This window comes from Hyla sarda, chromosome 1, assembly GCF_029499605.1.
Source record: "Hyla sarda isolate aHylSar1 chromosome 1, aHylSar1.hap1, whole genome shotgun sequence".
In the NCBI taxonomy this organism is placed as follows: domain Eukaryota; kingdom Metazoa; phylum Chordata; class Amphibia; order Anura; family Hylidae; genus Hyla; species Hyla sarda.
In genome coordinates, this window is record NC_079189.1 from 586,456,272 (window position 1) to 586,471,653 (window position 15,382).

General features: G+C 46.8%; 1 protein-coding gene and 1 long non-coding RNA gene across 18 annotated transcripts in view; one reads left to right on the forward strand and one right to left on the reverse strand.

Moving 5' to 3' along the window:
* The window catches only part of SLC45A2 (solute carrier family 45 member 2), a 178,537-nt gene that overhangs the window by 106,458 nt on the left and 56,697 nt on the right, over positions 1 to 15,382 (reverse strand). The gene's annotated exons all lie outside the window — the stretch shown is intronic.
* The window catches only part of LOC130295178 (uncharacterized), a 112,026-nt gene that overhangs the window by 74,732 nt on the left and 21,912 nt on the right, over positions 1 to 15,382 (forward strand). Inside the window, exon 1 of one of the 2 annotated variants that reach the window (XR_008848725.1) lies at positions 5,074 to 5,173. The exons of the other annotated variant lie outside the window; for it this stretch is intronic. This is a non-coding gene — a long non-coding RNA (uncharacterized LOC130295178). Of the gene's footprint in view, positions 1 to 5,073; positions 5,174 to 15,382 lie in introns of those variants that run through there. 2 annotated transcript variants of the gene reach the window in all.

Here is a 15,382-nt window from a genome sequence, read left to right on the forward strand (position 1 = left end):
TTAACCTGATGAAAACTTTCCTGCTCCCTTTGCTGATATATCTGGGCAGTGTATGCATGTTGCCAGAACCTCTTTGGACCCGGGTCTACAGTGTGTTCTTCCAAATGTTATGGGGGAATAGACTGAACCTAGTGAAGAGGGAGGTTACTTACCGTACAAGGAGACTAGGGGGGTTGTGTATGGTCAACCCCGTGGTATTCCTAGCGAATACCTTTCTTAAGACCAATATAGCAAACCTCTGGTCAGAGAGGGCTCCTCCGTGGGTATCCTCCTGTAGGGGATGGTTTCGGCCTTTCTTCCAGGAATGGGAGACAGGAGGGCAAGTGAAGGATCTTCGCACACCACACGGGCATCTCCCGGCTCACGCTACCCCGGTTCTGAAGGTTATTCGTCGGTGGGGTCTGGGGATGTGGGAGCTTAGGACTCTGTCGAGGAAATTCCTTGACAAGAGGGTCCTGTCTTCTCATTTCCAGAGGCCATTGGCGCTCAAGGACTGCCCAAGTCGGGATCTGGAGGTGGGTTTAGAGCTTTTGAATTCTATCAGGATCCCCTTGAAGTTTTGGGACTTGACTTGGCGCTGCTTCCATGGGAAACTGTGTGTGAGGGACAATCTAAAGTGCAGGAGCTCTGATGACCGGGGATGTCCCCGCGAGGAGTGTGGAGGCATGCTGGAAAGCATGGAGCATTTTCTGCTTCATTGTCCCTTTAACACAGAGGTTTATAACAGGGTGGGCGCTTCCATTGGTTGGCCTCGGCTGGCCAGTCTCTCCTATGCGGAATGGGCCTATGGGGCATTCAGAAACCTTGGAGGCTGGGACCGGTGCACTTTATTCCTAGTCAGCTCAGTGGTCAGGTATTACACGTGGAACGCACGGTGTTTAGTGTCGACGCAGCGTAAAATCCTCCCTGTGGGTGAGGTGGTTAGGAACATTCTTGGTGACCTGGTGAAGGTGCGTTCTCTGGAGTACGAGAGGCTGGGTGCTGGCAGGGCCTCTCGTCTGTGGAGGGGCTCTGCCTTTAAAGTGCCTTAGCCTGTCGTCTCCCCCTGGTGGTGGGCTGATGCTGGCACATGAGTCTTTTTGTTTTGTGCTGTAGATATATGGTGATATAGGGCTTGCAGGCACTGAACTTGAGCTTTAGGGGTTTGTGTGATTGAAAAGCCTTATTGTTGTTTGTTGTTTGGTTTGTATAGTTTGTATTATTTTGTATATATTTGTTTTGTTTGTACATTTATGTATATGTGTATATATGTATATATATTGTATTTTTTTTCTAGGGGTTGTGTTGTGTTGGGGTTTAGTGTTAGGTTGGGTGGTGGGTAGATGGGGGGAGGGGGGATTCTGTGTGGGACTTTTTATTTAAAAAAATAAATAAGTAAAATCCTGGACTGGTTCATGGACGTCTGTTATCATGTACTGGGGGCATGGGATGCGGGACCAGCTCAGGGCCGAAAAAAAAAAAAAAAAAAAAAAAAAAAAATTGGTATATTCTGTTTTTCTGTTTGCGGTGTTTGTTGGTGGTTTGACACATATTTATTATTTTGGGTGGTGAAATGCAACCGGACCAGTTTTTAGTTATTATTGTTGTTATTATTATTACTGTAAGTATTATTATTATTGTAGAGTGTTTAGTAGTTGTTGTTATTATAGCGGTGTGTTTGGTGAGAATGAGGCTGGACCAGAAGATACTTGGTTGGACATTTTTTGGACTCATTTTTGTATATATTATACAGGTGTATGTTGTTTGTATTATTGTTATGGTGATGTTCGTTCTTTTTGTAATGTTTTATATTTTTTAATAAAAGATCTACAGGATATAACTCAGGATAAGTAATGTAATGTATGTACACAGTGACCTCACCAGCAGAATAGTGTGTATAGGAGTATAATACAGGATATAACTCAGGATCAGTACAGGATATGTAATGTATGTACACAGTGACCCCCACATTGTGATGTAAATATCTGCTATGGGAAAATAAACCACTGTTTTTGAACTAAACTGGAGTGCTGCAGAACCTCTTTTCCTGCATCCAACAAGACAGACCGTGATCGGGACTGTACTGATGGCACCCATCGCACCTTTACACCTTTGGGTTGTGCTTCTTATTACTACTTTGGTGTATATACTTTAAGCCACCATGAAGAACATATTCTTGATTATCACCCTATATATGCATCAAATAAACTGAGTCATCCTCCATGTCACAGAGTTAGAGAGAAATAAGTGTAACATGTTTTCCTTTAATATAAAAGCTACATCTCAGCAGATATTGATTTACCAGCATGATTTCTTACAATGTCCCTGCTCTACAGAGCTACATTCTGTTTTTACTGCATTTCTCAAATGCAAAGAAATGAAGGAACTAAAATCTTACAAAAGTCATTACATTTACCCAAATAACATAAGGGAATCCAACAATAAGGGGTCTCCGTACATACGTGTGATTGGAGTATGAGCGGAGTGTTGAGCGGAGTGTTGAGCGGCATAGGCCATATTCCAATTCGCGAATATATGGACGAATATTCGTCATATATTCGCTAAATTCACATATTCGTAATATTCTCGTTTTATTTTCGCATATGCGAAAATTCGTGTATGCAAAAATTTACATATGCGAAAATTAGTTTATACAAAAATTAGCATAAGCGAAAATTCGTATATGTGAAAATTTGCTCTATTACTACTGTGTGAGACTGGCATGCAAATTTTCGCATATGCGAAAATTTGCACGCCAGTCTCACACAGTAGTATTAGAGCCTTCTTTACACCACACAAGCTGGAAGCAGAGAGGGATGATCACTGTGATGTGAAAACAAAAAATGAATATTCTTAATTACGAATATATAGTGCTATATTCGCGAATATTCGCGAATTCGCGAATATGCGATATTCGTGAATAAAATTTGCATTGCGAATATTCGCGAGCAACACTAGTCATCATGACAGTAGATGGGGTCTCCTTTGCGTGTTATCATGATGGACAGTAGATGGGTTCTCCTTTGTGTGTTATCATGATGGACAGTAGATGGGGTCTCCTTTGTGTGTTATCATGATGGACAGTAGATGGGGTCTCCTTTGTGTGTTATCATGATGGACAGTAGATGGGGTCTCCTTTGTGTGTTATCATGATGGACAGTAGATGGGGTCTCCTTTGTGTGTTATCATGATGGACAGTAGATGGGGTCTCCTTTGTGTGTTATCATGATGGACAGTAGATGGGGTCTCCTTTGTGTGTTATCATGATGGACAGTAGATGGGGTCTCCTTTGTGTGTTATCATGATGGACAGTAGATGGGGTCTCCTTTGTGTGTTATCATGATGGACAGTAGATGGGGTCTCCTTTGTGTGTTATCATGATGGACAGTAGATGGGGTCTCCTTTGTGTGTTATCATGATGGACAGTAGATGGGGTCTCCTTTGTGTGTTATCATGATGGACAGTAGATGGGGTCTCCTTTGTGTGTTATCATGATGGACAGTAGATGGGGTCTCCTTTGTGTGTTATCATGATGGACAGTAGATGGGGTCTCCTTTGTGTGTTATCATGATGGACAGTAGATGGGGTCTCCTTTGTGTGTTATCATGATGGACAGTAGATGGGGTCTCCTTTGTGTGTTATCATGATGGACAGTAGATGGGGTCTCCTTTGTGTGTTATCATGATGGACAGTAGATAGGGTCTCCTTTGTGTGTTATCATGATGGACAGTAGATAGGGTCTCCTTTGTGTGTTATGATGGACAGTAGATGGGGTCTCCTTTGTGTGTTATGATGGAAAGTAGATGGGGTCTCCTTTGTGTGTTATCATGATGGACAGTAGATGGGGTCTCCTTTGTGTGTTATGATGGACAGTAGATGGGGTCTCCTTTGTGTGTTATGATGGACAGTAGATGGGGTCTCCTTTGTGTGTTATGATGGAAAGTAGATGGGGTCTCCTTTGTGTGTTATGATGGACAGTAGATGGGGTCTCCTTTGTGTGTTATGATGGAAAGTAGATGGGGTCTCCTTTGTGTGTTATCATGATGGACAGTAGATGGGGTCTCCTTTGTGTGTCTTATCATGGAAAATGTTACTGCACCATACAAAGACTGGAGATCTTATTGTGCCTGAAGATGACATATTTCTACCCATTTCTAGTCCATATCCCATCTTATGTCTACTGTAACAATGAACAACAATGTCCTACAGGATTTAGCCATATATTTCTGCACCCAATAGCACAGCTGGTAATGAAGTCAGACATACAGTATGTATGCTGCACGTATCAGTATGATCACCTCTAGTGAACATTTCTATAACGAGTCAGTCACTCTTGCTACGGTCTAGTAGGCTTTTAGCTTTACTGCTGCTTACATAAAAAAAAAATATATGATACACACATACATACATACATGTGGTGTGTGAAGTGAGGTGTAAAGGGCAGATGGTGTTGCTCAGGGGTAGATGGTGTTAACCCCTTAGTGTTTGTGACACCAGGGCAACGCAATCCCATTACTCCTAGGTCAGGCAGGGTTAAATAATAGTCCAAGGCCAGGTTAAGGTTAACGGTAGCCTTACTGAAGTTGAACAGGTCTTACAGTCTTTACAAGGTAGTAAGGTTTCCAGAGAGGTGACCAGTAACACGAGGGACCTCGCAGCTTGCTGGGACTTGCAGTGACTTGACAGACTCTAGCACAGCCACGCTGACTATAACTGACTTGAGTTGACTGAAGATAGTGACATTAGACAAAGATGACTTGACTTACAGATCTGTGGCTGCAATTTAGGCTTGAGGCCTCCAGATGTACTGGACACTGGCTCTGAGACGTCTGGACTGGATTTGACCCCAGCCGAAAGTGTGGTGAAAAAAAAAAAAAAAGAGTAATTGTAGTACCTCCCCCTCTTATAAAGGGGGGCTAAGCAAGGAGCCCATAGATCAACTGCAGGTCACCTGGTGCTCTCTGGGTAACAAGACATATGACAAACATGTGACAATCCTTATCATGTGACTAACAGTCATGTGACCATATGAAAGGTCCTTTACCCTTAATATATAACATACACATTATGGGGGAACACTGCAGGCGAGCCCAAAAGGAAGTGCAGGGACTCAACCAGACAGGACTGTAGAAGCATATGCCGTACTTGGACATCACATGACGCCAGGGCGCGATTTAGCCTCAACCACCCAAAGGTAATACCGTTGGTCCTGGGCTAGGCACGGGGGCAATGAAGACACCGACACCATGTTAAAGACAAACGGCAGCTTAACTGAGGCAAGACAGGTGATCTAGTCTTTGCAGTACAGCCAAATATCCCAGGGAGGTGACCAGTGACACAGCGGGACCTTGCAGGCTTGCTGGGACTTGCAGTAGTTAGACTGACTTTAGTGCAGGCCACGGTGCCTACAGATGGTCTTGACTTGACAGAGATGGTGACAGAGATTACTTGACTGATGACCGACATGTGGCTGCAGAACTTTAGTCTTGAGGCCTCCAATGCTCTGGACACAGGCACTCGAAAAACTTCACTGGACTTGACCTCAGCAGAAGTAGCAATGTGCTGAGAGAGAGATTGCAGCCCCTCCCCTGGTTAAATAGGAGGGGATGTGCAAAGAACCCATAGGTCACTTGGGGGGGGGGGGGGGGTCACCAGGTCACTGGAGCCCTCTGGGTAACAATCATGTGGTACAAACATTAAAGCAACAGTACACTAAATGAGGCAAACCTATATACATAATAAGGGTATGCTGCAGGGGAGCCCTGGGGACATGCAGGGACTCTGCCTGACAGGGCATGAGGACAGTACAGGGTCACATCATCCCATCCCATAATCAAAAAACTCCCCCACTTGAATAAAGTCGCCCTCGACGCCCAGTTCGGGAGGGCGGAGGAGCAAAGTGGCCACAGGGGCCGCATGCAGTCCTGGAGCATTGCATTTAACGTCCATTTCCAGGCTGAACCTTAGTATGACCAATGAAAATAAAGAGTTCTTGTATACTGTCTGACGAAGTACGGAAGTACGACACAGCTGTTACCTGCATGCTAAGGTCTTCGGCGTTCCTGTCTGTTCACGTGTCTGACACCGCCACTCTGTTTGTTCAATAAAGAATTTACTGAAGCTTCTACCTGGGCGAGTGCCGTCCATTATTCTATATCTCGTCTATTTTGGATTTATCTGATGTTTCTTGACTGAGCACCATACGGATTTATTTTGCTTCACATATACACGTTTGGCTGCCTACTTGCCGTAGATTCAGCAGTGCCGGATCCTTTATCTTTGGTCTGAAAAATATATTACTATGGCAATATATACACAGTGTCCATGTACCGCTCAACAGTCCAGATACATTATAGAGTTCTTTTAAGAGAATCTTGGCTAGGAGCCGGGCACAACACTTACGAGATTCAGTCTTGACAAGTTCATCAGGCTCTGTACTTAAACAATGATTGTAACCTGTAACAATAAGAGTGTTCTCGCACACAAACATAAGTTAGTTTTGTCGACCACAATGGTAAAGTTAGTTAACAAGATGCTCCTATTAATATGGCATCTTTCCATCCCAGCCTCGCCAGTCGGTTCCTAGTTGCTTCCTAGTTTGTGGAAAAGGTGGATATAGGCCTAGGAGAGAGTCTCCCAGGGCTGTATCCACCTTTTCCAGCCCACCGGAGCACCTGAAAGCTGAACTAATTATGCAGGCTAAAGCCCGCAACTGCTGAGCCTAGAAGTTTGTGACGAATCAAATCACTGTAACTTTGCTCATCTTTACTCTCCATCCTCTGGCCCTCAGTTCCTCCACAATTGCAGCAACCTCAGTGTCTCTCTTGGCCCTTTTGGACTGGGCCGGAGGAATTGGGGGATGGGACTTCCCTGGCAAGGGAAGAAGATGCTTCCTCAAGTACCGGATCAAGTTAGGCTCATCGCCAAATAACTATCTGGGTAGGGAGGGGTGACTGCGGATGTGCAGTAGACTCTACAGACTTTTGGGCGTGGGCCGTTTGCTCTGGACTAGAAGTGGAAAGAGGGGTAGAAAAAGCGGCCTCAGCCGAGGTACTCACTTCTGATTCCTTCGTCGGTATTTCGGCCCAGGACCCCCTGGTCCGGTGGTGAGGGGACAGCCTCATCGGCAATGATGCATTTGACGACTTGGAAGTTCCCTCTTCCGGGGTTTCTGGCCAGTCGTTGTCCTCCAGTATCGGGATCAGATGACAGGCCTCATCGGCCCCCAGGGACAACTGCGGCAGCTGGTGAGCGTGGTCTTGGAAAAGTTGCGCTGTGGCAACTTGCTGGTCCTCCAGAGCCATCTTTGTACTCTCCAGGCGTGTACTTGCCTGCTCCACCATCTTACTGCTCTCTGAGACTTCCGGCAAACTGAGGAGCACTGACCGCGTGGTCTTCAGTAAAATGGCCGCCGGCCAGAAGGACGTCATCAGTGCAGCGCTGACTTCTGCTCCTTCGGCAACAAGAGGCGAAGTTCCACTTCGGCATGGACACAACAACATGACCACACCCAGGACCAGAACAGGACATTTTTGAGCGCCATTTTAACTCTTTCAAGTACCGGCACAGTGGAACAGCGTAACATGGTTTTAGTTCTAATTTTGCACATTGTGGTTATAACTTTCACAGATTTCCAAACAGTAGGCAGTTCTCTTCACCTCCCCCTCTATTTCACAAGCACCACGGTGAAAGCACATTACAATGACAACAGTCCCGTACACTTTTCTGTTACAGACAGTCTCGGACACAGTTCAGACTAGGGAAGAGGCTTGTAGTATATGGCACACACCCGTATCCTGTTCGTGAAGCCAAAAAGTTGTGGCGTCGGTGTGTGAGGTGTAGGGTAGATGTTATAACCCAGGGGGCAGATGTTATTAACCCCTTATTGTTGTGACACCAGGGCGTGGTTTAGCATTAATCACCGAAGGTAATACCACTGGTCCTGTGCTATGCACGGGAGCAATGAAGACACAGATGCCAAATTACTGACAAACGGCAGCTTTACTGAGGCAAGACAGGTGATATAGTCTTTGCAGTACAGCCAAATATCCCAGGGGAGGTGACCAGTGACACAGGGGGACCTCGCGGGCTTGCTGGGACTTGCAGTAGTTAGACTGACTTTAGTGCAGGCCATGGTCACTACAGATGGACTTGACATGGCAGAGATGGTGACTGACAATAAGATGACTTAACTTACTGATGACCGACTTGTGGCTGCAGGACTTTAGGCTTGAGGCCTCCAATGCTCTGGACACAAACACTGGGCAGGAGGACAGTACGGGCCCACAGCATCCTGTACTGGGACATCACATACATACAATATATATTTGAAGAAGAGCAGCACACCAGAGTAGAAAAGTAGTAATGGGTGCAGGTCAGTCGCAGGGGCCCCAGTCCTGGGTCCAACACGGTAGATAATAAAAGGAAGTTGAATGCAGCACACCAGCATATCCAGTTAAAAGGTGTAGCTTTATTCCATAGATACAAGAACTACGTTTTTATAATATATATATATATATATATATATATATATATATATATATATATATATGCACACACCGTATATACTCGAGTATAAGCCGACCCGAGTATAAGCAGAGACCCCTAATTTGAACCCAAAATCCCAGGAAAAGTTATTGACTCGAGTATAAGCCTAGGGTGGGAAATACATCATCCCCCCCTGTCATCATCCAGACCCGTCATTAACATCCTCATCATCATCACCGCCTGTCATCATCCAGACCCTCATCATCATCACCTGTCATCATCCCCTTGTCATCATCCCACCCCCCCCCCCTTCATCATCCCCTTGTCATCATCCCCACCCCCCTTCATCATCTCCTTGTCATCATCCCCACCCCCCTTCATCATCTCCTTGTCATCATCCCCAGCCCCCTTCATCATCTCCTTGTCATCATCCCCACCCCCCTTCATCATCCCCTTGTCATCATCCCCACCCCCCTTCATCATCTCCTTGTAATCATCCCACACACACCCCTTCATCATCCCCTTGTAATCATCCCACACCCCCCCTTCATCATCCTCTTGTCATCATCCCACACCCCCCCTTCATCATCCTCTTCTCATCATCCGCCCTCAGTGGTCTTCAACCTGCGGACCTCCAGAGGTTTCACAACTACAACTCCCAGCAAGCCATCGGCTGTCCGGGCTTGCTGGGAGTTGTAGTTTTGTAGTTGTAGTTTTGAAACCTTCGGAGGTCCGCAGGTTGAAGACCACTGCGGCCTTCGACATCATCCAGCCCCCTCTCACCCCCCTTTAGTTCTGTACAGTACTCACCTCCGCTCGGCGCTGGTCCGGTGCTACAGGGCTGTCCGGAGAGGAGGTGGTCCGGTGGGAGAGTGGCTGCTATCTTCACTGGGGGCGCCTCTTCTCCGCGCTGCAGGCCCGGAATAGAGGCGTTGCCTTGACAATGACGCAGAAGTACGTTGGCAATGAACGTACCTCTGCGTCGTTGTGAAGGCAACGTGACTATTCTGGGGCCGGGCCCGAAGCGCTTAGAAGAGGCCTCCCTGGTGAAGATAGCAGCCCGGAACCACTATCCCACCGGACCACCTCCTCTCCGGACAGTCCTGCAGCACCGGACCAGCGCCGAGCGGAGGTGAGTACTGTACAGAACTAAAGGGGGGTGAGAGGGGGCTGGATGATGTCGAAGGCCGCAGTGGTCTTCAACCTGCGGACCTCCGGAGGTTTCAAAACTACAACTCCCAGCAAGCCCGGACAGCCGATGGCTGCCCGGGCTTGCTGGGAGTTGTAGTTTTGAAACCTCTGGAGGTCCGCAGGTTGAAGAACACTGCGGGTGGAGAGTTCACTCGAGTATAAGCCGAGGGGGGTGTTTTCAGCACGAAAAATCGTGCTGAAAAACTCGGCTTATACTCGAGTATATACGGTATATATATATATATATATATATATATATATATATATATATATATATACACGGTATATATACATATATATATATATATATATATATATATATATATATATACACACACACACACACATACATACACACACAGTATATATATGCTACTTGGTGGTTGCTGTATCTTGTATTATGCATCTGTGATCATGTGCATATTGCTGGGCAATGGTCCAAGAACTTGTGTCATGCCTCTCCTTTACTTTGGGTAAAGATAAAGGGGTACTCCGCCCCTAGACATCTTATTCCCTATTCAAAGGATAGGGGAGAAGATTTCTGATTGTAGGGGTCCCGCTGCTGGGCACCCCAGCGATCTCAGCTGCAGCACCCCAGACATCCGGTGCCGTCATGCCCCCTCCCATAGACTTGCATTGAGTGCGTGTGGCCGTGTTGTCACGAGCGGGGTGCGACCATGATGTCACGAGCCTCCGGCGCTACAGACGCCCTAAACAAACACCAGGTGCAGCAGAGAGAGATTGTGGGGTTCCCCAGTGGCAGATCAGACACCTTATCCCCTATCCTTTGGATAGGGGATAAGATGTCTATGGTCAGAGTACCCCTTTAAGCGTGAGCAGCTCTGTTTTCACATTTTTTTTATTTGACATACATTTTAAATTTGATGCCAAAACCTCACAGAGGGGCACTGTTCTCCTCTCTCTCTCTGTCTGCATTATGAGACGGAGCGTCCTGCTCCATCCCCACAGCAGCCGCCTCCAATGGTCCAGCATAATGTTATTCTTTTACACTTTGCCATTACACCCCTGATTACATGGCTAGTGCCATAAAACATGTAGAGGAGGTGAAGGGTTAAATTTTAATCATCAATATCCCAGTCTATTTTCTTTGTTGTTTAGTCTATTATCAAGACTCTAACCTGAGAGCAAGTCCTATTGATCAGTGGCCTGTATTTGTAGTTTTAACTATTTTAAAGCACGTCAATAAATGCGAGGTTTCACAATACACGTTAGTAGGGAAGTTCAAAGAAAAGGGGTTTTATAACTCGTGATCCCAGAAAGAGTCTGTCTTTTTTGAGACTCCGGGTTTGGCAAAGAAGCTTATTTACCCCATTGCTACCCTGGGGCGTTGTTGTGTGTATAGCAGGACTCGCCCCAGCACCCCACCAATCTTACAATGCGTTTCGTTTATCCAGGAGTAAGAAGTCATTCCTGGATAAAATCTTCCCAGCGAAATGCGTTTTTAGGATCAGTGGGGTGAGTCCTGCTTGTTGTCCACGTCCGTATTTGTACTTCTTTGAATGTCCGATCGCACAGCTATTTATATGTAGCTTTACATCTTTTTACTTGTACTTGAGCCCTTTTTGTGTTAATCAGGTCTAAGCACTTGCACTTTATTTTTAAAGAGTACCTGTCACCAAACAACTTTTCATATATTTTTCCTTATGTAATTATAAGACACTTTGCTATTTACTTGCTGTTAAAATGCTCAACCTCTATAGGTTATTAATTTGATTGAAAAAATGGCCACTAGGTGGCTCTGTTCTGTTCCCTGCACAAGTCAAACAGTTAGTTTGGACTCCACCCGGACATGCAGAAGTCCAAACTCAGGAAGTACATACGGGGCATGGAGAGGCACAGCTCTCGCAAGCTTCAGTGACATTGCGCCTGCTGGGGAACGCCCACTTTCTCCTGCAGGGGGCTCACACAATGTGAGCAAGAAGAAAGGTATGATACAGAGCTTTTTAAAGTTCGGAAATTTTTTTAAGGGCAGGAAGGATGTTAGGATTAGTTAGATAATATAATCTAAGTTTAGAAAATATGGTTTGATGACAGGTATTGCTAATAAAGATTTATGATTATTTACAAAACTCTGGTATCCGGTAACTTTCTTTCTAATATAGGTTTATATACCGTATTTATCGGCGTATAACACACACTTTTTAGGCTAAAATTTTTAGCCTAAAGTCTGTGTGCGTGTTATACGCCGATACACCCCAGGAAAGGTAGGGGGAGAGAGGCCGTCGCTGCCCGCTTCTCTCCCCCTGCCTTTCCTGGGGTCTAGAGCGCTGCTGTCGGCCCTTTTTACCCGATGGTTATCGGCGCCGCTGCCCGTTCTGTCCCCCTGACTATCGGTGCCGGCGCCGATAGCCAGGGGGAGAGAAGCGCGCCGACAGCCAGGGGGAGAGAAGGGGCAGCGGCACCCATTGCCGGCGCCGCTGCCCCGTTGCCTCCCCCCATCCCCGGTGGCATAATTACCTGAGTCCGGTCCGCGCTGCTCCAGGCCTCCGTCGTGCGTCCCCGGCGTCATTGCTATGCGCTGAACGGCGCGGCGCATGACGTCAGTGCGCCGCGCCGCGCATAGCAACGACGCTGGAGACGCACGACGGAGGCCTGGAGCAGCGGAGCAGCGCGGACCGGACTCAGGTAATTATGCCACCGGGGATGGGGGGAGGCAACGGGGCAGCGGCGCCGGCAATGGGTGCCGCTGCCCCTTCTCTCCCCCTGGCTGTCGGCGCCGCTTCTCTCCCCCTGGCTATCGGCGCCGGCACCGATAGTCAAGGGGACAGAACGGGCAGCGGCGCCGATAACCAGGGGGTGAGAAGGGCCGACAGCAGCGCTCTAGACCCCAGGAAAGGCAGGGGGAGAGAAGCGGGCAGCGACGGCCTCTCTCCCCCTGCCTTTCCTGGGGGTATATCGGGGTATACACGCGCACACACGCACCCTCATTTTTTCATGGATATTTGGGTAAAAAACTTTTTTTACCCAAATATCCGTGGTAAAATGAGTGTGCGTGTTATAGGCCGGTGCGTGGTATACCCCGATAAATACGGTACTTCTGTAGCAGTACTGACTCGCAGAATAAAGTCAATATATCATTTATACCACATGATTAATTACGGGGAAGAAAAAGTCCCCCAAATTTTTTTTATTTTTTTTGTAAACTGGCTGTGGCGAGAAGAGGCCTACCCCTCCTGTCCTTTATCCCGGTCCCTTTCAGCATATACCATATAACAGCTCTAAACTCAACTTTCTATGTCAATTTATTTAGATTGAATGGATAGATGTTAAAAATAGCAATACACTTGATTCCGGTGGGATTATCCCAGCCGCATTCTTCCAGCCGAGGTGACGGTGTTCCAGCTCTCCATTGTAGTATGTAACAATGTGTTCCACAAAGTAAGATAATCTGTTATTATGAAACGGATAATGGCTAAGTGCATATCTTGTCTACAAGACGTAACCCTTACAGTCACACTATGGATGAGAACACAATGCTATGCACAGTATGAAGGTTGTTGTTAAGCCGAGCGCTCCGGGTCCCCGCTCCTCCCCGGAGCGCTCGCAACATCCTCGCAATCGCAGCGCCCCGGTCAGACCTGCTGACCGGGTGCGCTGCGATACCTCTCCCAGCCGGGATGCGATTCGCGATGCGGGTGGCGCCCGCTCGCGACGCGCACCCCAGCTCCCGTACCTGACTCGCTCTCCGTCGGTCCGGTCCCGGCGCGCGCGGCCCCGCTCCTTAGGGCGCGCGCGCGCCGGGTCTCTACGATTTAAAGGGCCACTGCGCCGCTGATTGGCGCAGTTGGCTTAATCAGTTCATTCACCTGTGCACTTCCCTATTTAACCTCACTTCCCCTTCCCTTCCTTGCCGGATCTTGTTGCCATTGTGCCAGTGAAAGCGTTTCCCAGTGTGTTCCTAGCCTGTGTTCCAGACCTCCTGCCGTTGCCCCTGACTACGATCCTTGCTGCCTGCCCCGACCTTCTGCTACGTCCGACCCTGCTCTTGTCTTCTCCCTTGTACCGCGCCTATCTTCAGCAGTCAGAGAGGTTGAGCCGTTGCTAGTGGATACGACCTGGTTGCTACCGCCGCTGCAAGACCATCCCGCTTTGCGGCGGGCTCTGGTGAAAACCAGTAGCAGCTTAGAACCGGTCCACTAGCACGGTCCACGCCAATCCCTCTCTGGCACAGAGGATCCACCTCCTGCCAGCCGAATCGTGACAGTTGTATAGATATTTCCATTGAATTGAAGAGCCTACATTATCCAAGAAGAATGGCTCAACATGTTCTGCAGGGGGAGCTCCCATTGCATAAGACTCCATAGACCCCCTATTGACAGGAACAATGTAAATAAAATTTGTCAGGGTCACATTTAGAGCTCCTCTTGCCCTAGGCTTTACCCATAGATGGCCCCATGTTTGCTCACCATTTATCTTCATGATTCTCTAGTTTCAGAAATATTGTAATGATAATTGATCAGCTTTAAGAAAGATTAGAAAACTATAATTAAGTACCAATTGTGGGACTGGGAAAATAATTAAAGGGAATGTGTCAGTAGTTGTTTGAAGAATAAAATCAATAATACCTGTCCGTAGTGTCAAAACTTTTGCATTGCAGCTTAAATCATCTATGAAGAGTCATTAGATAGAGCCATGGACTATACATAGTATTCACAATATTGGGCAGACTAGATGAGCCGAATGGTTCATTATATGCCAACACATTCTGTGAGTCTATGAATTAAAGGGGTATTCTGGCTTTATACATCTTATCCCCTATCCGAAGGATAGGGGATAGGATGTATGATCACAGAGATCGCCGTCACGCCCCCTCCTATAGACATGGATAGAGGGGCGTGGCTGTGACATCATGTCCCCGTCTCGGATGCAGTGCCCGGCACAGAATGCTGGGGGGCTGCACCGAGATTGCGGGTGTCCTCAGCAGCGGGACCCTGCAATCATACATCTTATCCCCTACATCTTATTCCCAACCACTATTAGTGTTGAGCACGAATATTTGAAATGCAAATTTTTACCGAGAATATCGGCACTTCGCGATTTCGTGAATATTTAGAATGTAGTGATATATATTCGTAATGACGAATATTCGTGTGTTTTTTTCATGTGAATATATATGCGAATATATATGCACTTCCAGACTGGGCACTGATCCCTCCCTCCTTTTAGGTAAAATATATAATCTCGCATGCGCATTATTAATTTACTAAATTTCATTACGAAATTTTCGCATGGAAAAAAAACAACATAGCGAATATGCGAATTTCACGAACATAGGACAAATATTCGTCCATATATTTGCAAAATATCATGAAATCTAATATGGCCTCTGCCGCTCATCACTATCCACTATTACAATGGTGTTTAGGGCTCCATGTCACTGGGGGGTGGGGAAGGGTCCGGACAGCTTCCCCCTGCCCAGATTGATCAATTTCTCCCTGTTGATCAATCAGGGGCAGTGAGGTGGGGAGAATCCGCAACCCGATTTTTCAGAGAGCCATTCAAATAACTAGGAAACCCCTCTGACACGTGCAATATTATAGAGGGAATAAGACATCATTGTAAAACATGCTGCTTGTGGTTTGGTCAGAAACTAATCACAAGTTCCCTTTTAGAACATGACTAATGGGGAAAAAAATATATATTCTATAACAGACGCTATGACCTCTATAAAGACCTTAAAGCCAACGCCATGAGAACCGAAGCA